This window comes from Aquila chrysaetos, chromosome 20 (genome assembly GCF_900496995.4).
Source record: "Aquila chrysaetos chrysaetos chromosome 20, bAquChr1.4, whole genome shotgun sequence".
Lineage (NCBI taxonomy): Eukaryota > Metazoa > Chordata > Aves > Accipitriformes > Accipitridae > Aquila > Aquila chrysaetos.
The window spans coordinates 18,666,704-18,691,058 of NC_044023.1; the positions used below are offsets into that span (position 1 = coordinate 18,666,704).

Here is a 24,355-nt window from a genome sequence, read left to right on the forward strand (position 1 = left end):
TTCAGCGCAGGACCTCAACCGCTAAATACCGCTTTCCATTCCAAAGCATGTCCGCGCACAGCTTTCCAAGAGATAAATTAGATTTGCTGTTCACTACTGATGGCTGGCGGGGCTTAGAAATGTGGATTTCTCACACAGACCATAACAGATACCACGACTGCAGAGTCCTGGTAGGACAGTAAGACATCCCCCCCACCTCCAGGATTGCATTCGATCATTTATCAAAGTAATACCCTTGAATTTAAATAGGAAACAGATGTTGCCAGTACCTTCTGCAGGGAAGGCCAAAGGAGGGACTGCTGACTTGTCAGAGCAGCAGCATGCCCTTGGCTGCTAAGCACATAGCAGGGCTTCCCCAACAGCACTGGGAAGAGGGGTCTGCTCAACTGTATGCACATAATTCAGACTAAAACCACACAACCACTCTTTTGTGGGACTGACCGAACGACTTGAGAGTTTGATGAGTCGTGATTCAATTCGAGGATATCTGACAAGGTCAGTAACAGCGTCCTCTGCAGCCACATACAGAAATCCCATCGCAGCCAAACACAGAAGTGCCATCCATACTATCCCTCTCTCCTCACCAAGCGGATTAACAGATGGAAACGATTTCTTTTCACTTGGAACCGGCAGAGATGAGGATAAGACAGTAACCTTTTAATGACCTGTAGCTTTTTGATTGCTTATGAGGAAATGCAGGCAGAGGTCTCACAAACCAGTTAGAAAGCCCTGATTAGTGAAACCTCATGGTTTAAGCAAATGAGGAATATTTATTATTACTCTCAGGTGGCTTGCACCGAGATGAAAGTTTGAAAGAATAGTAACGCCTCTGAAAGAGGTGTCTGAAATTTGGCCAGCGTGTAAGATGGCTAGTATTACAAGTGTTTCACTATTTTGCTGTTGTAGCTGAACCAAAGCAACATACTGTTCGTTTTTTCAGCTCAGTCATGTTTCATCTGCACCTCCAGCAGGACAGTTCTGATCCTGAGAGTTAATGCTCTTTCCCTAGGAAAGTGCTTTGCTAGCATTTCAGTCCCCTACATTAAAGCACACGTTATTCTCTCAGCTACAGCTTTTTCCCCCATTTCCTTTAAATGACTCAAGGAAAATCTGCTCTCAGTCTGTTGCAGAAAGGAATCCATCCGGTTTTAACCCATAACCTTTTTGTGCTTTACTGACCTAAAAGGCTGCTGCCTATAAGGTAGACTCACCTTTTAGAGCATCTGTCTCCATAATTTAGGGAGGGTCATAAAACATTGTCCAAGCATATCCACTCTCTTTTCCCATAGATCATTTACTGATTATTTATAGGCAGCATCCTAGCTACCTGTTTGATGAGTGCTTTCGTTACTATGCCTCTGTATGAAGTTACTCAGCTATCCACAGATTGCAGTATAAATTCCCTATTAAATCCTAACCCTTGTAATTACTCAATCCTAAATACTCGCATTTCTTCCTCTGTAGGTTCCAAAAATATCTAGCACATGAGGATCTCACAGCCACCCTCACTGATCCCCTGCTACCACTTAATTGAATTATAACACCATAAATAATCTGGAGGCTATCTCAGAGGCACCCCATACAATTTTCAAGGATGCTGCCTGGTGGGTGACCTATTTGGAGAGGTGCAGACAGGTTTCTCAGGATTCTCTTCAAGCTGATTATCTCCATATTCCCTGATGGGCCTTTGCTGCAAAACCATTACAAAAAAAAGAAAAAAAAAAAAGTGCTAAACTATTTAATTTATTAACAGCTAGTCCCAAACCAAATTCCCAGGGTGGAGTAATACTGAGCAGATAAACCTAAACTTCTGGAATTGAGAATGCCAGGACAGCAAAGTATTTTAAGATGGGGATCTGAATTTTGCAGCTAAAGACCGTCTTCAGGCAGCGAGTGGATTATTGAGACTGTGCAGGGAACCAAATGCAGAAGGCACTTATTGCCAAGTACCTTCTGGCATCCACAGACATAATCTCCCAAAAAAAGATTTCCACCACAAAGAGATGCTTCACAAATACAGCCAGAAACACTGTTGCTTATCTGAATTAAAACTTCCAAGGGCATTAAGGCTAATCTATTGGCAGCGGTGGGTCTACACTTCAGGTAGATGGAGTGTGCTTGTGCTGTATTGTAGCCCCACATCCACTCAGCAGAAGGCATTCAGAAAATTGCTCTTCTCTTTGTTTGCCCAGCTGCTATACGGATGCCTGCCACACTTGTAAGACAATAGATGCGATAACAGAGCAGTCCACCATCCCTGCTGCACACCCACAAGTGCTATTCTATTAAGCAGAGCTCTGCAGAGTGGATCTACGCGATATGCATCTCCTTTTGTTATCAGCCTGTGCAAATAAGCGTCTTCTGCTGTCCCAGAAAGACCCGGCCCATGCTCCTGAAGAAACCTTTTCCCTGTGTTTGTTCCCCAAGAAGCATACCCTGCTCTCCTGCCAGGCGGGCCAGTGCGGCGAGCCCACTGGCACGGAGCGTGACCGTGTGTCATTCAGAAGCAGAAGGCCATGCGCTTTGAAGCATGACAACCACTTCATCGTCTGACTGCCTTACCCTGACTGCCTTACCCTTCTCCTTTCCTTTGTTCTCCCCCAGGTTCAGACAACTCGGTACACTCTGAGCCCACTTTTGTTAAAATAAACCATGTACATATTTTTCCTACGCTCGTTTCTGGAAGAATGTGCTCAGTCATAGGAGCCCAGCACCTGCCGGAGTGCCATGGCTGATCCTTTCTGTGCCAACATCTCCGGTCAACTGATGCCTCTCAATCCCTTGCAGCTCCAGCCCCAACTTCTGCTCCCTCCCTCTGCATTTTTCAGTACTTTTGGTATTGTTAAAATTGAAAGAGGAATGGGAAACAGTATTGCAGCTGTTTTCTTCATTAAACTGGAAAGTCTATCAGCTTCATCAGTGTTTGTAGAACTGGAAGGCTGGAGAGGTGACACCACGGTGGGTAAACAAATCCCATATTAGGGAAGTGGAAACTTAAAATAACCACCAGCACCACCAAACCTTTGGTCAGTCACTCCTGCGTTCTTGGCAGCGGGGTCTACCGAAAGCTTTCACAGCAAGGCAAGCTATCTGCTGCAAGAGATTCCTGCTCCCACCCGCTATGCATCAGCTCTGATACATTCAGCACAGGATGAACATCCCCCCCCCCAGCTAGTCTACTCACCCATAAAAATTGGGAGTATTGGTGGCCAAGGTCTGATGCTTGGGTGGTCAAAGATTTCAACAGTTCTGTGCCACAGCTGAGAACTGGCACTAATCCAGAGTAGCAAGCAATGAAAGAGCAGGCAGACAGATGGGCAGGGTCAGCTTTCCCATGGAAACTTGTCTGGGCAGATGTGTGAGCATCACAAGGCACCTCGGAAAGAGAAGAGATGGTCTTGTAAGCCAAGAACCGGGCTGAGTGTTTCCAACCTTTGCTAAAGATTTCCTCCAGCACATCACTTAACTTCTTTTTAACATTGTCCTGGTTTTGGCTGGGGTAGAGTTAATTTTCTTTCCAGTAGCTGGTATAGTGTATACGGTTTGTATTTAGTATAAGAAGAATGTTGATAACGCACGTTTTCAGTTGTTGCTAAGTAGTGTTTATACCAAGTCAAGGATTTTTCAGTTTCTCATGCCCAGCCAACAAGAAATTGGGAGTGGATGCAGCCAGGACAGCTGACCCAAAATGGCCAATGGGGTATTCCATACCATGTGATGTCATGCCCAGTATATATACTGGAGGGGGAGTTGGCCTGGGGGGATCACTGCTCGGGAACTAACTGGACATCAGTCAGCGAGTGGTGAGTAATTGCATTGTGCATCACTTGTTTTGTATATTCCAATCCTTTTATTATTATTGTCATTTTATTATTGTTATTATTATCATTATTAGTTTCTTCCTTTCCATTCTATTAAAGTGTTCTTATCTCAGCCCACGAGTTTTTACCTTTTTCCTTCTGATTCTCTTCCTCATCCCACTGCAGGGGCGGGCGGGGAGTGAGCGAGTGGCCGCGTGGTGTTTAGCTGCTGGCTGCAGTTAAACCACGACAAACATTAACAGTCTTTTTAGTCTCCTCTTTCCCTCTGATTAGTATGAAAACACTTCCCATCTGCCTTTCGGTGAGGCTGGGGAGGGGGATCCCCGGAGCATGGGGCACACACCGGGCTGCGGCTCACAGGGGCTGCAGCCAACGTGAGGCTGGGGTGGCGTGGCCCCTGTGTGGGAGCCACATGCCACGTCCACTACCGGAAACTCTCCCAAAACAGTTAAAATTAGGAGAAAAGTGGGCTAGTGAAGCTGCATTAAAATCTCTGTGTGAGCATATAGCGAGCACTAAAATTGGCCCAATGGTGTAAACATTTGTGTGCACGCTCTTAGTCTATAAATAAACTTAACCTGGCCAGTGAAGGCTAAATAAAATCAAATTACATTTCTTTGCCTCTGCTTGAAAGCATTCATATAATTGCCAGCTATCCGTTAGCCTGCAATAACTTGTCTCACTTCCAATGTGACCAAACCAAACCAAATAAGACAACCTGTATCCTGAGTGCATTCGTACTGGGCCCTAATTCAGTTTAACACATCCACTGAGACTTTACACATTTGATAATAGATGAGAACAGCTTGTGAATGGTTACAGAGCGGGTTAGAAAGCTTTCTGGCTTAGTGCTGTTTCTCAGGGAGACTGTCCAACACGATTGCAGTGCTTTGACTACTTGACCATACAACCTGGTGGGACAGGTCTGCGTGGTCCACCTGCCACCACGTTCCTCCAGCCGCTTCCACTTGCATTGCTCCTACCTGTCCTCCACGTACATGGCACCACACTTTGCAGCGGGAAGGGATGCTCCTCAGCTTGCAGCGACGTGGTGGCTCTTGCTGCCATAACATGTAGCTGAGGGTTTCGGCTTCTTTTCTTCTTTCTCCCTGGCCCCACGGCTGCTTCTCTTGCGTGTGCAAGCGGCAACGCGTGTGTGTGCTGCCAGAGGATCACAGAGGTGTTGAGACCCGATGTTTCCGCGGCCCCTCTGCTGTTCTGTGCGTGTGTTTTTGTGTAACCAGAAGCTGTTGAAGCCTGATGTATTAATATATAATCCCTACACTGGGAAGCAGCTAGGTCTCCCCTCCCGCTGCTCGTAGAGCACCTTTACATCTTCCCCGCTTCCCAAGGAGGGGTTGGGGAAAAAAAGCCAAACCTCAGGCAGGGGTCTGCTCTTTTTTGCCTTTTTATCATGCACAGCTCTCTGCACGTGAGGTGTCACAAGGGGTGTGAGCCAAGCCTCATCCTCACCCCAACCTTCAATTAAGGGAAAACTGAGCGGGGAGCCTCGGCGAGCACCAGCACCGCACCAAAGCCCAGAGCTGTCAGTGCGGCTGTCTGCAGCAAGCTCCCAGGAGCTAGCTACTAATGCTAAGAAAACAAGGGCAAAGAAACCCAAAACAACCCCCTGAGCCCAAATTTCTGATTAAATAACACTAAAGTGCCAAATGTAAACTGCTGCATGCAAAGGCACCTGGAAGAGAGTCTGCGCTGGGAAGCCCCAGCTGGAGCGTGGCTGCGAGAGCATCCTCCGCTCTCGGCCAGCAGAAGAAGAGCTCCCGCAGGAACAACTATTTGGGGCCAGAGAAGGCAACCAAGCACAGAACAACTCAGAAGGAGACAGGGCCTGGAGCAGCAATGCCCAACGCTCATCCTCACCAGCAGCTAATGGGCTCCTGCTAGTCTGTTTGACCAACTTTCTGCTAACTGCCCCCAGAAGTTTTACCCAGCCCACAGGGAGAGCCTAAGCCTCTGTCCACCGCGCACGAGACAGCCGTCGGGAGCTAAACCCGGGAGCTGAGCTACGTCCTTCAGAGCCAACGGCAGGTGCAGCCTGGCATTTTCAGTTCCAAACATATTTTTTTGGGGTAAGAAAGGACCAAGTAAGCAGCAATTTAGGCTACTTTATCTACTCCAGTGTTACCATGTCAGGTGTCTAGTTAACCTCAATACCATACCAGGGTTTACAACAGACCAAAATCTTCTTTCCAAAGTTTCAAGGACTCCTGGGGTGCAGCCGAGGCTCAGTATAGGGCTGACCTACACAGAGAGGAGAAGACATTTTCAAGTGCAAATTCCACCTATTTAATTATCATCTACCCCAGTGTGGAGCCCTGCGATGGAAGGGAGGGACAGGAGGATTCACGGTGCTCTGGGTACCTGACTGGCTTTACCTCCTTGGGGTAGTGAAATTCCAGCGCTGCCTCTGTGCTCTGCATCACCGAATTCCCAATGGCAATGGGGTCAGACGCGTCTGTCCCATAAAGGAGAATTAAAACTAGGTTACCAATAAAAAAAGCAGTCACCCTGTTAAAGAAAGTAAGTAAACACCCTCCACTGAGTGATTGATGCGTTGGAAAGTTACACAGCCTAATGAAGAGCGCTATGAGCTGCTGGCATTATTACATTTGCTGTGACCTTAAAAAAGAATAGTTCCAGTTGTCTCCAGAGTACAGCGTTGTATGTTCTTGGATTTCTAATACTAGCGGGAGCACAAAAATCCAGCACTGATTAAAATCATAGAAGCTTTTGCTTCTACACCAAGAAAAGAGTGAGAATGGATTGTATTACAGACTTTTTGACAGAAAAAATATTTGCTTTCTCGGGGGGAGATATAACGTGTCAGTCATCTAGTCAAATAGCAGACAGGCTCGCTTCCACTCAAACACAGTTTCAGTGAAGTCTGGTTTTACTCTATTACACGTTTCACAGTGCGTGAGCCCAGGCTCTGTGCAAACACCTCCAGGAAGCCCCTTTGCAGATCCTCCCGGTGCAAATGGAATCGGCTGGCCAGGGGAGGGCGGGCAGGATTGCAATTAAAAAAGAGGCCACGGTAGCAGAGGTGGTCCAGGAAGAGCACGTCCACGATGAGAGTTGATGAACCATGCGTGAGGCTGCTGTGCTGTGGCTGTGGTGCCTGGGGAGCTGCGGACCAGCAAGGGCTGCAGAGGATGCGCTCGATGGGTTTTCCTCTCCACCTTGATACCATGTCCGCACCGTCCCACAGGGAAGAAAGGGGATTGCTAAGAGCCTCCCGTAGCCCCAGCCCTTCAAGCATCCCTAGCCTAGTTCCCTGACACATATCTCGTATCATAACTACCAAAAGGTGTTGGTTTGTGGCTCAAAATACCAGAAAAACTGTCTGTGCAGCCATGCCTAAGTGAACGTGGGTTACACTTACATCAGGTTACTTAACCTCCCCGGTCTAAGAACATTTAGCAACGGGATTGCTGTGAAAATAAAACAAATTCAACAATACCAGCTTCAGAGACAGCAGCAAATTTCAACCGCATTTTCATTTCTGTAGAGAGGCTGATGGTGGGTATTGTGCCATCTAATGTCAGTATTCAACAATACGTGACTAATTATACCAGAAATGAAACAAAGTCAATACATTTCCGACTTCACTGGCTTCCAGTTGGGGCTTTATTAAACAAAAAAAATAAAAATAAAAATGAGGTCTGTCTGTTTGAGATTGAACTAGAAGATTTAAATGCACATTTTCAGACTTTATACCATTCTTTCATATTTAATCTTTCTTTTTTCAGGTGTGGTTATAAGCCTTCAAGTGATCAGAATGTCTTACTCTTAAGATACTCATTTATTTTGGAAGGTATATGGGAAGATTTCAGGAAAGAGAAAGTTAGGTACACCTGCTTTCTCCTAGAGTGCATGAGAAGACAAATACAACGTTTTAATTAAATGCATTTATAGAACAACATCTGACAAAGCATATTTCTCCTGTTGTTGAGAAAACAATGGTGGTTTTCCCTCTTTTGTTATATTACCTAGAAAATGAATAATTTCCCTTATCCATTGTTTTTAATAAAATGTTTGTGTTTTTATCAATATGAAATGTCAGACTGAACCACATCACTGTTTGCTTTGGAGCAACCATAATATTACCCATGGCTCTTTGGAAAGGACCAAAGAACATAATAGTGTTAACTATAATTAGATTATTTTCCAGGGAGTTCAAAAGAGTCATTGTAGAGCAAGAGTTTTCATAAGGAAACAGAAAGAGTTACTTTGCTGAAACCCTCAAATACCTCTGCACAAAATAGTTTTGGAGAATTAACTCCCCTTTGTGTCTGGGCTTTAATTATTGTCTTTTTTCCTTGGTAATGCATGGATTCTAATTACCACATTTTAACAACGTCATAGATGACTCAATAGGCAAATGTGGTTTCAGACTGTGGTATTAGCTTATCCCACTACTCCTCTGAACCTCCTGGGTCCGCAGCACGTAGTACAACTACTCTTGAGGACCACCCATTACCGTCGGCATGGCCCAGCAGCACCAGATGCAGATTTCCTCCGGAGAAAAATTTCCTTTCTGTGCCATGCATGGCATCCTTCCCAGCACCATTCAGGGGTCAGCATTTCACTCCTACCCTGAAAACGGATGGCATAACACTCTTGCTAAAACAGTTCTCTGTTAGCACAATGCTACAGGGTTAAAAACATTTAATCAGACATTGCAAGGCTGCATCTTCCTGACACAAAACAGGCAGGCCATCACAAGAAATCATATCACCGATTTTACCAGTTATTTCTGAGCAAGCAGGTGATCATGGCTTAAATTACTTTTACTCCAGAAAGCCTCTGTAATTGTTTGCTGTCTTTTTCCACACCTGAGGTCTGTGTCCTAATGGATGTTTCATGGACGACTCATCTGGCATCTGAATCAGAGACCGAAGCCTTTATTGAACTGTTTGGTAGGAAGTCAGTTCTGATCATCATTGTATCTGACAAGTTTTAAGAAATTCCAGATAAACAGAAGTTGATAAACTACTTGCTGTTATACACCTGGCACTTTTGGATTTACAGGATTTATAGTGGCTGTTTCACCTCCAGTTTCCTGGAAAATAAAAGAAACTTAAGGAAATCTTGAAAAGCAAGTAACTTCAACAATAACTTAAAGGACACTACACAGCTCAATGGCCATTTTGCTATGGAAGTGATACCCTTTTTTGTGAATTATATTGATTTCCAGTCATAAAGACCTTTTCATTTCCAAGGATCCCTAAAGTACGCTAAGTGCTACCTATGGGAAAGCCCATCACTGTGGTTCTGCACAGCTGGTCTGGAAAGCAAGAAATAAACACTGGTGTACGCCATCTCACATCTACCTGGACATTGTAGCTGAATCAAACAACTCTTCAATATTAGCCTGGGTCTCTAAATAAATTTCTTTTAAGTTCTGCTGAGTCCCCATGTCTTTTCATTCTCCATGAACACTGAAAGGATCAAGCTCACACTTTAGATGCTTGCAGGAAGGGAATTTTAAGTGAGAAAGCACTAGCTATTGAGCCACAGAGTTGTGCATCCAGCTGGGTGGCTCCAGAGGATAATTGCAGTCAAAAGAAGGATGAGGAAATTTCAAATGCTTTCGGTCAAACCAGAAGATAAAACTATGTCTAAACCAGGAATTAATTTGAGAAACTCATCAACATATCATACAGTCTTGGCCTCCAGCACAGGTAAGTGTAGTCTTGTAAGGTCTCTGGGGAAAAGGCTGCATCTGCCCATGGGTTGGTACAATATCCCTACTAGGCTGTTAAGTACTACACACCATCAACTACTAAAAGACCTCTCAGTTCTCTCTGTTTAAAGAACCGGGGAAATTGATGACAAACCTGGTTAGTAAGGGCCCTTGTTTTGGAAAAGTTGTTCAATGGTTTCTACTGACTTATTTTCATATATCGTCCTAGAGATGACACCTCTCAAAGCAGAGGCACCCGCTCTGACCCGTTGGACCAGCACTGAGCAGAAGAGTGCCACTTTATTGAATTATTATGGTCGATTTTACCCGTATCCCAGGCTGTTCTTGAAGGTCTTCCATTCACAGTGAACAAGGCCCAAACTAGCTTACCTTGCAAGACTTGTGTCCAAGTTTCTGTGGCTGCAGATATGTGAATATATTTGCTTGAGAGAGAGCTGAGACCAGCAGGAACTGTAACGATGCTACCACTGGCAGCAAGCTAGATTTCGTGTATCAGCACTGGGACTTCACAGACAGTAGCACTGGCTGTGGAAATTGGATTAGTAGCTCCAACTAAACAGAGCTTAAGCCATTATAAAGTCAGTGGGAGGTTCTGATTGATCTTGGTGGGCTTTGGATCAAATCCCACGAAGGATATGACTGAACTAGACAGTGTTACTGCAACATGTTGTTCCTAGAAGATTCCTTTGCCCATGACAACCGGGTTGTTAGTGAACAGCTTTCTAACAGAGAGCCTGGGCTACTGGGTGGATTGGTTGGCTGGTTTTTAAAGCAGTTTCTTGAGTCGTTGGCTGTTGAAGACAAGTGCCAGACAGGGAGCAGACAGTCTGGTCTAGTCCAATCTTCTTTTTGCTGTGATCTAGTCAACGCTGGGTGTTATTAATCACATTTGCTCACAGTTGTTCCCCCTGCCCCCTTAAAGTCTCTGGGTGGGAGAGCTGGAGGGGTTTTCTGAGCACTTCCTTGGCAAGTTCTCCTCTCTGCTCCTTCTGCCCTCCCTGTAAAAGCAGAGCATGATACCACTTGAGATGCACGAATGGAGCCTGCCACCTAAACCTTGGGACAGCTACTTCTTTTTGGAAAAAGGAATAAATACAGTGAATACATAAACTTGAACCTTGACTTTCCTTTTCCAAACCTGTAATTAAAGTGGGGAAAAAAATGGCTTAGGGGCACCAGAAACCCTCACTCCTAGCACTATACAGGAAAAGAAAGAAAGACATGGTCCAAAGCCTGCCATTAAATGTTTCTCATGATTACTTGTTGTTAGAAGGGAGCTGCAGCTATGCTAATACAGTGTGCTCACTACAAAAAAACCTGTAATTGGGACAAGGCAGCCGCAAAGCTTCCCGCAGCTGGCAGGAATTGTGACTGTTCTCTTTGGTTTTAATCATGGCTTTTAAAGCAGATCAGTAACAGCAACAATTAGCCTTTTAGATTGGTCTCAGAAATTACCATTTTTAAAATATGGTGACTCTGCAGGCACAAACCCAAAAGCTCTGAGCTCTGCATAAAACAAGCAGCCGTACACTCTGGCTTGTTTGTCACCAGTTTGGTTCCTCCTTTGTTTCTGCTGAATTGTGGTTCTGAAAAGCAGACAGGAACTTGCACAGATACTCAAAAGGAAATATCCTTAGTCACCTCCTTTTCCTCAAGAAACCTACCCTTCAAGACAGCTTCTGCTCTGAAGGACTGTCTGGCACTCCAGCTGTGCAAGGAGAAAAAGGAGGCACAACCACGTGGTTACACAGACTAATGCCCGATAAGATTGCTGGTTCTTAGTCAGCAGAATGACTTTGAATCTTACCTAGCAGGGAAGGATTGAAGCACAGCCTTTTGGAATAGAGACACGAAAGAACAAAGAGGAGAAAGAAACAGGAAAATTTTCGATCCAACAAAGGACCCAGAAGATTCATATCCCTGGGGAGAATATAAAAAGCAGTGTAGGAATAAGAACAAGCAGTGTAGGAATAAGAAGCGCCTCATCAGAGCAGATGGTGTTGTGCCATGGGTTGCTTTTGAGAGGGTCCTTCGGTGCATCTCTGCACATGGCAGCGAGGTCTCAGCCTGGCCTCCAAGGCTGGCAGAAGCTCCTTTTGCTCATACCTGCCTCTGCTAAGCCACTCAGAAATTTTTGCCTGCGCAGCAAGGTTACTCAGTGACCCCAACATCCTTTGTGAACCCTCTGTATTATCCACACAAGTCCTGGCACACAAAGCTGGGTATACCCATATAAAAACTCTTTTCCTACTCTGTGTGGCATGATGTATGCTTCTGGGAGGGTTTTTTGAAAAGGAGGCTTTTCAAGTACAGATCTGACCTTTGTGCCTCAGGGCTTAATTCTCTGATGCTAGGACTTCTTTGTACCACTCTGGCTTACAGAGCCTTTAAAGTACAAGTGTAAGTGCACTTCGATGTATCTACGTGTCAGGTGGTAACAGAATGTTTCTTGCCTACCTCAAAGAGCAACGGAGTGGTGTTATCAACCAACACTTCCACCGGGCTTTGATATCTCTCAAAAAAGCACTTTAACGTTGACACTCATTGCTCAGTTGCGTTGAAGTCTGCTGCAAATCCCACGTGAGCTTCACAGCATTGCGTCCCTGCCAGACTGTTGTGCCAGCTGCTGTCCAACTTCTTTAGTCCCAAAACTTATTGACCTGTCTCAAAGCTGCACATGCCCCAGGCAGCAAAGGGTTTAGAAACAAAACGTAGCAACGGAGTCTCTCTGGCAGAGGTGAGTAGACCATAGACTGCTGTATGATGTCCTATTTCTATGAAAACAACAGAAGGACCATGTACGCTGTACCAAGTTTTCCAACCAATGCAATTATAAAATGGCCAAATAATAAATTCCATATATACAGGAAATGATGAAAGACACCGCTCCGTATCTAGCTGATTTAACCAAAATGATTATGACATTTCATTGCTTTATTTCTGTCACAAAATTGTTGGAAAATTTAGAAAGTCATCATTTTTCAATATCATAATTTGTCTTTCTCTATATGCACTATAGACCTAGGAAGAAAAGAATAGAAGCCGCAATTACAGGAGGCTTTCAAAGAAGCAAAGGAAAATCAGCTTTATGGAGCAATCCTGCATGATTAATAATATGTGGAGCTTAGGCTGAGCCTTTCATCCCAATGGGCTCCATGTACATGTGGACAGAAGTGCAAAGTACCCATTTTTTACTTCAAGCCTGTCATTCACTATGTACGTTCAATCAAACGACATTGAAAGGTGGAAGTGCTGATTTTGTCCATGATGACTGATAATGGGTTTAACACCTCCCTGGGAAAGTGCAATAGGAATTGGCAGGAATATAAACCTTACATTTCCTGAGGTCATATTTTGCTTTTAAAATGGGATTTTTTGCTGCTGTAAATACGGTGAATGCTGAGCCAGAGCCATCATTAAGACTTGCATGTTCCACATTTTACATTACTACACATGCCTACATCAAAGTCTGCACATAACAGACACAGCAGGAGTCTGATAAACCAAATGCTTTTGAATGCGGTTACTAGATTAATGCTGGGCTTTCATTTATTCCTACCTTATGAAGTTATTCATTGAGGCAATGCGCATTAACAGTAAACCAAAAGGTACCTTAGCCAATCAGGATGTGGCAAGGAGAAATGCTATTGTAATAACTATGAATGATTCCTATTATAAATAGCCACGACTCCATATAGGAAAGCAAAGGATAATGTGTTTATTTCACACGCCAAAATGGGCAGTATTTCCATTCCATAACTTTCAGGGGCCAGGAAGCATATTCTTTTTTATGTACCTACAGTAATTGACACTAGGATGGAGCACAAGCAAATGACTTAGTGCTTATGTTAGCCTTGTACAGCTGACCCACTGCCTCCATACTCACTGTTTTCTAAATGTCACATTTGAGGCAAGCATCCTCTTCATTGCTTAGTCTTTCACTCTATGTCTTTCTGCTTGTCCAGTGGTATCGCCTAGTAATGCAACCACCGAGCGTTAATGGAAGTGTTTTAAGAGCAAATTCAGGAAAACTTGCCTATAACAAGAGCAGAGCCTTATTCAAAGCTGGATGATTCTGATGGATTTGTGGTAAACGTGCTCACAATGTATCAAGTGGTTGTAACCTTGATTTTCTCTTTTTATGACATTCAGTAAAATGCAATTATATTAATTGAGAATTTCTGTCCTTGGGAAAATAACAAGCTTTTTGCCCTCTTTCCCATCCCAAAATGGGATGGAAGACATCTTGAAAAACTGAATTTTTGAACGTAAAGTTTCAATCTCTTTTCAGGAACAAAATACCGTAGGTTGGTGCAACAGCTATCCTCGTTGCCTCACAGGAGGTGAAGTTTCGTGTCTCCTGTAAAGGCCAGCATGCCTAGCCAGGTTATGTTTGTCTGTGTTGCACAGAGGACGTGGCTCTCACCACACACAGACTGCAGTGTTTTGTGGGAAATTATCTCGGTTTTATTGGGGGTCTCTAACACCCGCATTGTATTTCCCCGAGACTCACCCAGCAAGTCCTTCGGGCTGGAGGCTGATCTGCCACAAACCCAGCTGTTTCACCTGGAATTCTCCATCCCCCAAAGAAATCACCTGGGCTGGGATGCGGGTTGTCTCTTTCAAGAAATGGTTCTCTGGAAACCACATGTACCTAAAGATGAAACAGGCATCAAAACATTAAACTAGCAGTTTATACTAAACCATCAACTCTTTACCCTTCAGGAAAATAAAAATAGAGATAGAAATGTTCTAGAGTGTTTCACACACTGTGAAGAATGTTAGCACAAAAAGACGTGTAACTTTGTGGCTGTCATTTAGCTCATAAAGATCTCATAAGCATGAATTCTTTATCACGATTCAGGTTTTACACACACTTGTTGTCTAAACTTTTCAAAGTTATTTTCCCAAAAAACCTTTTTTTTCCCCAGAAATAACTGATTAAAAATTGAACATCTTGTGAAAAATTTAAGAAAAACTGTCCCTTATAATGAAAATTTTAATTGATATCTGCTTGAATATGTTATCAGATTCATTATTGAAATTCTATTTTTGCTAAGCATCTTTATTAAAAAATTTCAGGGTTTCATTAAAAGAAATGTGACAGGTCTGAATGCCTTGAGATGAAAACTATTTTGCTTAATGAATTGTGTGGCATTCAAGCCAATCTCATTGTCTGCCACTGTATCTAATAATGCTATGTGATATAGATAGTTACTCACATCTACAGTAACGTAACATTTGACACCACTATTCTTGCAATCGCTATATTAGCAAGCAATGCAACTGAATTTCCCTAGATCTCAGGATGAGGTTTATGGATTTGCCCAAGGGGGTAGTACAGAAGATACAAACAAATCAACCAACCTGCTCATAAGTTTAACTTTTTACAGGGAGCAATACTTGATTATACTATATCAACTCTGAAGAAAAATCTAGCAAAGTTTTCCTAGCCTGAATGCAGAAGCTGCTTTATTAATGGAGTGTATTTAACTTACTGGTTGAATGAAAGGAAATGTTTCCGAAAAATAACTTGAAAAAAAGACAATTGTCTATTTCTGCCTAAGATGCTCTATAGCTTCTAGAAGGTGTCCTGCTAATTGCAAAAAAACACGATGCATTCAAGTCATAAATCAGCATTTCTTGAGACGACCAAAATAGCCTTTAAAATTCCTTGCGGTAAAACTGCTTTATTACAGCACTGAAACCACAGTTTCTCAAGAGCAGCTCCCTATTCAATGCAAATATCTCTGCCAAGATTTGATAAGACAAACAGGGAGGCCGGGGCAGGAAAGAGGGAAATGATGAAAGAAAACTTTGCTGCAAATTAGTTACAAAATGGTTTTAAGCTATCTTGTTTCAAGTGTCTTTCGCCTCCGCAGCATTTTGCAGTAAGTCTTCCAGGAGGGCTGGATTATGCTAACGAATGATCAGCCTTGACTCATTCCTTATTCAGGCAATCTCTCAATGGCAGCTTTCCCCAGCAAGAGGCAGGGAGGGACCTTTAGGATTTCGCATAACGCTGCTTGAAACAGCAAGCAGGACCTGACCACTGAGCAATTTGCAGATGATAGCTCTCTTTCCAGGGATCTGTCTTCGTCCCTGCTATGTTTTGCCTCATTCTTTCTGTCCTGTCCCAGATTTATGTCCCTTTTTCTTTCCTATCTTAGTCAGCCTCTCCCTCCTGCATATCATCTCCCTGCAACGTCTTCCCAATTGGGAGGAAAAAGTGATTATTCTGTAGCTCTCACTGATGCTCACACTGACACGCTCCATCACTTGAAGGGTTTTTCAGGATGATGATTTCCAGCCCTACTGAAATTGAGTAAAAATTAACATGTAAAAACCCCAGAATCTGTGGTCTGTTGATCTGACCCCAGGCAAAACATGGCTCTAGCTGTGGCTGTTTTACATCTAATCACAGCAGAAGAACAGCTTCCAACCGGTCTTATTTGTAGTTTTTTATCTCACTGTCCAGCTAAGTCAATCAATTGCTGCAAACTGTGTTGTGCTGCAGGGTAAAGAATAATAGAGAGATAGTCAGCCAAACTGTACAAAAATTCTTCCTACTGCTGTGTATATATGTTGAAACAGCAGCTTGGCCCCTGCTTGCCAGGTAATGCCACTGGTCCTTGATATGAGTGTTACAGCTTTTCCGCTTTCAGAAAAAATAAAAAAATAAAAAGAGTCATCATTCAACCTCAGGAAGCATCCGTGGAATAATTACTCCCTTCAAAACAATTATATGTGCAAAAAGCTCCTTTTCCTCAGAGGGAAAATCCTTGTGGAGACTGTTCCCAATTAAGGTTTAATATATGCCTCTATTTCTTCAGGAAAAGGGTTGTTCTAGTTCCCATTGGAACTACTTGGAAACTTTAATGGTCTTTGAACCAAGCCCAGTGACGATGCATCTTCATTAGTGATAGGAGTGCTCCCTTGTTTCAGGTTTTTCTGCGGTTTGGATGCTTATCCATCACACTGTGGTGTGCTGGGGACGAGAAATTGGACATAAACTTGCACAAAGAACTGAGATTTCCTACCGACCTGGCCACTCCTCGTGTCTTCTTCAAGGACTGCATGGAGGATGGCATTTCTGGTAACATTTGCTCTGGTGACGTTGCTGGGACGAGTCCCTGCCTCCAACTTCAGCACAGCTGGGAAATGGGGTTGGGCAGCTCATCACTGGTGCTGGACATACTCCAATGTCCCCAGCTGCCAACTGACACCCTCTGGGCCATCAGTGGAGGAGCAGGACATATTCTCTTGAGTTGTTATGCCCACTCCTGCCCTGCAGTGGTCCTCAATTTTGGGGGCTGGAAGCTAGCAAGGCAGGGGAAGGAAATGAATAATTATGCAACCATCTTTCTTGCTTTGTACCTCTGCAAAACAGCTTCAGAGTGACTTCCATTTCAACCGCCCCACAGCGACTACATCTAAGGTTCCTGGGAGGAGCAGGGGTTTTTTTTAAATGGAATAATTGTTTAATTTCTGTGCCATATTAAGCAAACAAACTGCCAGACTGCTAGCCCAGGAGCTCTCTGCAGGGTCCCTCTTACCAAACGCCTGGCAAGGGAGAGGAAGGATTCCCTCTGATTCCCATGGGCTCTTTCATCAAGTCTTCCGTGCTTCCATCGCCCTGCTTATGTTTTCCTGTATATCCCATTACTTTTCTCAACAAACTGGGTGCAGTTCCTAATATCGATTGCCATTCTTCTTTCTCTCACACACAGACACACTTCTCTCCCTCTCTCGTTCATCACACAGTCTTCAATCTTTTCTCTTACCCTGTTTTAGGTATTGTACCAGCTTTTCTTTGTATTATCCCACTGCTGTTCAGTAAATGACTCTTCTCGATCGAATCTGTGCTACAAAATATTTGCAAAGTGCTGCTTACCTGAAGCTCCCTCTAATTCTTCCAGTGTTGTGCTTTCCAAAGCTTTGCTTTCATGTTATGGCTACCTGTGCAGCATTTCATGCTGTTCCCTTACAGGATTTCTCTTCTTAGCTCTTCCAGCAGTGTAGGGTTTCATTCTAAAATATCCATGGTTCTTCTTGGTATTCAGGTGCCTGTAGCACTTTGAAACGATGAGGGAAACAAAGACAGTTGTCAGTTGCAGACAGCGACCCAGGACAAGGTGGTTGTGCCAGCCTGTAAATTACCAGGGCATCTAAATGTTGTTAAAAACAATAATAAACGCTCTCTCATCAAATGTAGTACTCAAAAAACTATTAGATTTGAATCAAATGAGAACAAACGCAGTACGCAATGGCTCCCATTCATCTTAAGGCGTGTTCCTAATATTGGTAAAACTGAGATGAATGGGAACTACGGGCTCTACTGGCAGAGTTAGCTCTTGACTACTGATCATTCTTAGAGAAGCTCAGACTCTAATGCCTACCCATCAAGTGTTTTTTAAAGGAAAGCCTGTGCCATGGTGTAATAGAGGTGTTAACTTCTTTATTATAAGTATGTAGAATTAAGCCCCCATTTTCCTACAGTCTTAAAACCTGTTTTGACATGTGCTTCTATCCAATATTCTATACTACTTACCTGGCAGGGGGGACACCATGAACAGTCAGGTGGTTTTCCCAGGGCAAGGCTCATCCCCTGCTCTCTGGGTGTGCTGGTTTTTATATTGGGGTTTTTTGCAGTTGGGCTAGATGATCTTTGTAGGTCCAACTGAACTGCTTCTATTCTATTCTATTCTATTCTATTCTATTCTATTCTATCCTATCCTAATGCTAATAGATAAGGAGATACACCCATCTCAACACAAAACATTGCAGCTGACCCCAAACGCCCAACCCAGACTTGTCACGCACCTTCAGGGACTCTCTTACCTCCACATAGCCCCCCTGCTGATTTTATCCCTAGCAGCTTTGGGCTTTGGGGCTGTAGCCTGTTCTGAAAAACATTTTGGAGGAGGAGGCATGGTGGAACATTTACTGTTTGGGATCCAGGTGAAATAAGCTGGAGAGCAACCTGGCAAAAATAACGTTGAGGCTGCTTGGACCATGCTGTGCAGAAGCACAAGAGGCTCGGGCGGAGGGGCAGGATCCCACCCTGGATCCCACATGGCATCCCACCCAGCTCTACCAGGGTGGAATCCCACCCAGCTCTACCAGCCTACACCCCTGGGGCAGCGGAGCTTACACACAAGTGTGCAGCACTCTGAGGAGTCATTTCCAAAGCCGCCGAGTTTCTTTTTGCTCAAAGGAAGCAATACTGTGGACCGCAAACCAGTAGTTGGGTTTTATGATATCTATATTGCTTATCAAATTTCCGAACTCTGTGAGAAATACGAGAAACACATGTGAGAGTTCCTTGTGAATATACGATGAAATTGTTCCATTCAGGGCAGCTGAGGTGCTTATCAAATAAATGAATAAAACAAAGTATTCCTTCTTAATGTGAAACTTATATCTTTAATAAACATCAGCTTCATGTTCTCATGAGAATCCTATTATACAACTTCCTTCATTGATTCATGTATTAATATCATTTTGTATTAAGCTACTACATAATTGATGATACGGAAGTGTTTTCATATAACAGCTCCTTCACTGCATAATATAACCCACTTATCATATTTTCAGCTCAAAATTCAGAAAGTTCATGGATGCATTATACGCTGGAATGAACAAATTAACTGTATAAAAGTACAGTATATCATTTGTAAATTGCATGCAAACCAAAGCAAATATACAGTGGTAAATGCTGACTTTGATATAGCTCAGGTTGAAAGGCATAAATAGAGCTAATAAAAAAAAAAAAAAAGAGCTCAGAGAAATGGAAAAATCCCCCGCAGAAAACAAGACCCAATCTAGTGATTTGGGTGTAACGTGTAGCCTACATGGCTATGATTAGCACATAGATTAGCCATTCGGGGACAAGACTCTCCCACAGAAAAACAGTCCTGTCTCAGAGTACCACTCACTATAAGCAGAGGAAGCAGGTGAAATCCCTGAAGGGATTTATTTTTCTTTTGGTTTTAGGGGGGGTTTTGTTTGTTTTATTTTGCCTGCAGTTGCATGACAGGATTCAGCAATACTTCAATATCTGATATGGTGAGATTACAAAAGGCTCAGGTGCCTGCTCTATTTTATAGAATCTGTTTAAAACTAAGCTCAGAAAGACAGACGAGGAAACCTTCCTCCTGCCAAACACCGTACCGGGGCAATGATGATGCAGATCACACTCTGCAGCCTTGTGAGTCTAGTGATTCCCTGTGTTGACTTACAAGGTTTTCATCCTGTGGAGCTCATTTTACAGATGCTCAGGCAAAACCATTAATATTGGAGAGCTCTTATGAATATGTTCACCAACGGAAAAAATGATGGTTTGCAGGAGGAACACACATGCAACTTCAGTCTTATGCAAACGCAGCGGGGTTTCATTCCTGTGCTGCTGCTGTAGCACCAGCTATTTGCCCCAGCCTAGCAATGGGACCGTGTGAGATGCCACTACCTATCGTGGACTTGTGTCAGCACAGAACTAGCTCCAAGTTTTCAGACGCTGTTCAATTACCTGTTATCTCCACCATGCTGCTACACAGCTAAATAACTCTAAGCTTTAATTGAACTTCGGAAAATAAGCGAGGAAAAACATTTTCTTAAAGATACCGACTAGCTGTGACCATTCCATTCAAATTCATGGTTTCTGCATCATCACACTTCAATGTTCCTTGAATGTCAAAGCATTGTACCAGTGTTATACCGTGAAGTTAGAGCTATTGATACTGCAAATGTACACTTTTCCCTCAAGCTTGTTTTTGGCTGGAGTCAGTCTTTGCTTCTGTTACCTATTCTGGCTCTGATTCTCAAGGTTATGTCAGTGCCCAACACCAACTGCTCCAAAGATGCTGTCTGTGAGACTCAGAGCCTGTCTTCTTCTCTGGGAAGGACCTCGTTGATACTCTTACAACCACTGCCATACAGCCAAGGAGTTCAACTGTGTCACAAAGCACTATATACAGTTCATCCTCTCTCTCCCTCCATTGCACCATCATACAATTTCCTACCCACTAATAATGTCCATCCTGTACTCAGAAAAGTGATTATTAAATATTCATATCTGAGGAATAGACACTTCATCCACAGATCTGCCCACACGTACCATCAAGTACAGTAGTTCCACTAATCTCCTTTATTCTTTCTCCCTTGTGCAGTATAATTTAGAGCAGACTCAAAATATGAGTTAATGCTTCTTTTTTCATTACCTTCTCCCCAGCTTGAAAATTTATTATGTATTCCAGCTGGTTTGATGAGGGTCAGATGCATATGGGATGCTTCAGCTTCATAGGCTGCATTTCATTTCAAATAAGGCACAGTCATAAGGCACAGGTCTTGGATGTCTTGAATAGAGTGTAGCTGCCCCTGCCCAGCAACGACAGTGACAAAAGTCACATTGGCCTCAATAATACAAGATAAGAGCCCAAATAGTGCCCTATTTCCTATTATTCATAAATGTTCCTACACCTATATTCATATTCATTGAACTGCAAATACTGAAAATGCATCTATTGTTCATTTGGCTGTTTTCTTACAGTACCTCAATCTCAGGTGCATTTATGACAACAAACTACGACTATGGGAGATTCTTTCGTCATCTGATTTGATCAAAGTCACAAAGATCTTTCAACCAAGGAGAATAGCTAGTATTTCTGCTTGTCCTTTTTGATAAGCAGATTACTAACAGAAAACGCATTTTTTCCAGAAACCATCACCTTTTGCCTAACTAGCATTGCATGTGTTAATTTACCTGTGAATGCTTCAACACCTACATGTTAGCAGGAAGCAATGCAAATACTTTCCATATGTTGAACCATTAAAAAAATACTGCTGTTGAATCTCCTGGCTCTTCCCCCTCCACCACAACACTGACTCATCACTTCCCTACTGTTAGCAATGGGCCTCAAGACCCTGGGTTACCTTCCAGCTCCCTTGGGCAAGTGACAAGCCACGCTACTTGACCTTTTAACTCCCTCTCCTCAAAATGACCTGTCACTTCCCAACCCTCTGGTTCCTCTGGGCAGTAAACAAGTCTTGCTCCAGGAGCAGTGTGATCCATTATTAATCCTGCATCACTATGTCTGGGACTTTCAGTCCAAGACAGAAATAAAAAGACTGCAGCACAAGCAGACTAGGACTGCAATCAGAGCAGGGTTTGTAATTTAATAGAGCTACCTGGAGTAATGCTATAATCTCAAACAGCCGTCATAAGTTGTTCAGAGAGAGATTCCCTAAATCCTCAAATCAGCTACAAATATATAGTTGCATTACTAGCATGGATTTAAATGCCTTTGAAGTCAATAGAGAGATTCTTACGGATTTTTTACAGGCTCATGTGTTTTTATATATTTATATGTATATATATATATATATAAAACCCACATATAAATATATATCAATCTCCCTAGGGTTTAATCTGGCTTGAGAGTCACTGAAGAACTCACAGCTGAGACCCCAAGGAAAGGCACAGTCTGGAAGTTCTCTGTCTGTAGGACTTTGTTATAATGTCTTTTGAACAGAGTTTTTATTCTATTAACCACCATTTTTCTTTTATTCTCCTTTTTGGCAAGGAGAGAGTTGTCTCTATTCTGTAATGTAGACATCACCGTCTCAGAGCATGTTCCCAAGGAGGCCAATTTAAAGACTGACAAGAAAATCACCCGTTCTATTTGGACAGAGAGAAAATGATATTTTTCCAGCTGGAAAAAAAAAAGAAAAAGAAGTAAATCCTGCTGTGTAATCCCGATCCCGTTTGCTGGACAAATCGAGGAAAGCTTGAGGTTTTGCCAACCTGAGGATCACAATTATGGGAAAAGCTTACTGAATTTTATTTGCTTGTACCATTGCACTAATTTTCCCAAAACTCTGTTTTTTCCTTCCTTCAACCAAGGCCAGTTGGATGCTCATAGTGACCTGCACAGGTCCGTCCGCATCCCCACCGCTACCAGTGCCACTGAAGCTGGGCTGGGTCACCCATTTATTTTTCATTCCCATTCTTATCTTGCCCATCTTGCTCCCTTTCCATCTTCCTTCTCACAGTCTCCCATTACCATAGTCACCTCCTCTTCCACCTTATGTTGAGCAATGTTCCTCCTCCTGCCTTTTCTCAGCTCCTGCTGCAAGGACCCAAGGGATGACGCCGGGTCAGCGCATTTCAGCATCACCGATAGCTTTGAACGGGTGAGTTCGGAGGTAACGACAGCAACAATCCTGACAGTCAAAAACACCATCAAGTGAGATCAGGTAAGAGACCGAAAGACAGGGTTTTTCAACCCGTTTCCACTGGAGGGCTCGACAGAGCAGCTCCAAGAAGACAAAGGGAAATGAGGCGAGAGACAGGTTAAAAATAAATGCAGGTATCCTTCAGAAGGCACAGATCAGATCAAAAGCCTCTGACATTTTAACTTAACCGATGGCTGCAAAGGCAATGCCAAATCAGAGAGCAACTTGCTGCTGTAGGAGGGGAAAGTGCTTCGGTGAGGAAAAATCCATATTTTTTTTATTAGGAAAAAAGGAAGGTATTTTTATATAATTTTGTCTGATATTGATTTGGGGATGGGCGATAAAAAATAAATAAAACCCCTGGTTTGCAGGCTAAGGGCTGTCACTCACCTCAGTGGTCCTGTCGGTACCTGGAAGCAAACCTTTTCATAGGGATCCAGTACGGGCTCGGCACATCAAGTCTTGCTGCCGATGCTCAGCGATGGCCGAACCTGCCCTCCAAAATCTCGTGGAAAGCCACAGCATCAGCATGGGCTCAGCCTGCCATCGCTGCAGGCTCTAAATGAGCTCTGCCTGGGGATCACACAAGGCTTAACACCTAGAACCAGGTGCCACTGCCATACAAACATAGAGAAAAGTTAATATAAAAATATAGCTGAAAACCCAAGTGCATTTCTTTTTACAATTTTGCTCTACATGTCTTTGTTTCAAAGCAGGAGGGGAAAAAAACCCCAACAGAAACTGCAAATGTAGACCAAGAATGAAAGGCTAAGTGAGGTGCATGTAGTGGATGAGTAAAGCATGGGTAAGGAGTAAGAAGCCTCAAGCCTCTTTAAATGTCTTTCTATTGCTAATTAAAACACCGTGCAGAATTTCCCATGGGAGGAATCATGGAAATTCAGCCTTGTGGTGTGAGCCTGAGAGAGAGGCGGGATGCAACCACTTCCCTCTGAGATGAAATTCTCTCCCACGCTTCTTTCCACCGTCCTGTCTCACCTCAGCTTCCCACACCCCCTCACCACACTGCTGCCCATCCCAGAGCCAAAAACCAAACAAGCCGAGCAGAGAACTGCCCCTGTACCCCTGGACATCACCAACCAGGGCTATAAGCACGTGAAGGCCGTTAATTCAGGATAAGGCAATCTGGGGACACGTGATGGGAAAACTGGGTGATTTACTCCTCTCCATGGTAAATTTACCTCGAACGTACCGAGGCTCAGTTTGGGCTACAATTAAGTGCCTGCCAGCGGCCACAGGGCAATTTTTCCCAGGGGTATATCATGTGCTTGGTTTCTGCAGCTTGGTTTCTGCATCTTTGCTTCTGCAGCTCAGGTCCAGAGCAGAGGGCACCTTTGCAGCCCTCTCCCCGTCCCCAAAACCCTGGCGCGGTGCAGAGCCCCCCTGCCACAGCCCCTCTCCCAGCCGGCCTCCACCGCCCTGCTCACCACCCGATTGCAATAGGAAAATCTCAACCTCCGCACTTGCTGGAATAATCTTGTGTCATGTTCACGGAGATCAGACAGGATTTATTTCTAGATGAAACTCGGCTGATAATATAAAGCAAGTTATTAAT

At 43.6% G+C, this 24,355-nt stretch overlaps 1 non-coding gene across 1 annotated transcript; it reads left to right on the top strand.

Moving 5' to 3' along the window:
* The first annotated feature begins 18,092 nt into the window (after nt 1-18,092).
* On the top strand, nt 18,093-18,251 carry LOC115333450. The gene has a single exon (XR_003920799.1). It is a non-coding gene; the product is annotated as a U1 spliceosomal RNA (small nuclear RNA).
* Nucleotides 18,252-24,355: the final 6,104 nt, after the last annotated feature.